Source organism: Cebus imitator, unplaced genomic scaffold, assembly GCF_001604975.1.
Source record: "Cebus imitator isolate Cc_AM_T3 unplaced genomic scaffold, Cebus_imitator-1.0 Scaffold1067, whole genome shotgun sequence".
Classification (NCBI taxonomy): domain Eukaryota; kingdom Metazoa; phylum Chordata; class Mammalia; order Primates; family Cebidae; genus Cebus; species Cebus imitator.
Window position 1 is genome coordinate 32,429 of NW_016108382.1, and position 1,361 is coordinate 33,789.

Genomic DNA, 1,361 nt, shown 5'->3' on the forward strand with positions numbered 1-1,361 from the left:
CCCATATTTCTGGCAATGTTTCTGAAAATTTTACCATTTGAGCTTATCGGAGTCCGTACCAAATAGAGATATTAACATACTCTCTCTTCCTTGCCTCTTGTTTTTTTTTTTTTAAGTTGTCTGGTTTAGTAGTTTCCATGGTTCTTACTATGATTGTTTTTACCTGGCAAGTTATTCAAATCTAATTTCCACAAAAATTGCCTGGAAGAATGTAGAATTGTACTTGGCTCTATACATCTTGGATTGGAGTTACTGAACAGTTACTCATTTTGGATTGAAAAATATTTTGTGTCTCTGGTGCTGTGACTTTCTTACAGTTTTTTGAGTAAGTTTAAAAATACTTGAAAGTTAGAATAAATGAATATTTAATTACATATGCATTATATAGCTACATATACTGTACATGCATAGAAAACAAAAAGGATACATATTAACATTAAGGAAAGGGGATAGAGGAAGAATGGGACCTTTATTTTCTGATGTATACATATGTATTTTCTGAATTTGTTACAATAAATGTATATTAATTAAAATAATATTTGCAGGCTGGGCACCATGGTTCATACCTGTAATCCTAGCACTTTGGGAGGCTGAGGCAGATGGCTCTGGATGGCTTGAGTCCAGGAGTTCGAGGCCATCCTGGGCAACATGACAAAACCCCCTCTATACAAACAAATACAAAAAAAGCCGGGCAAGGTGGTGCACACCTGTAATCCCGGCTACTTGGGAGGCTAAGGTGGGAGGATCACTTGAGTCTGAGAGGTGGAGGTTGCAGTGAGCCGTGATCATGCCACTGCACTCCAGACTGAGTGACAGAGTAAGACTCTGTCTCAGAGCAAACAAACAAACAAACAAACAAAGCCAAACAACATTTTGGGAGGCTGAGGCAGGTGGATCGCTTGAGGCCAGAAGATCAAGGCCCACCTGGTCAACAGAGTGAAACACTGTCTCTACTAAAAATACAAAAAAGCCGAGTGTTGTGGTGCATGCCTGTAATCCCAGCTACTTGGGAGACTGAGGAAGGAGGATCACCTAAGCCCAAGGAAGTTGAGGCTGCAGTGAGCCATGACCACACCCTCCAGCCTGGGTGACAGAGCAAGACTGTGTCTCAAGACAAACAAACAACGCCCCTTTTCAAAACCCTCAAAAAAATGAACAAAACAAACAACATACAAATTAACAAAACCCCCCAAAACTTACCAGTTTCAGTTTTGTAATGCTTCCTTTATTCCCCAAACGCAGAAAAAGGTGAAATAAAAGAAAGATGAGAAGAGATTACAGGGTATAAATAGCTCTGTGGTTTTGCCTTCATTTTCAGAAGAAACATACACAAGATTTATCATGCTTCTAAAAAAACTAGT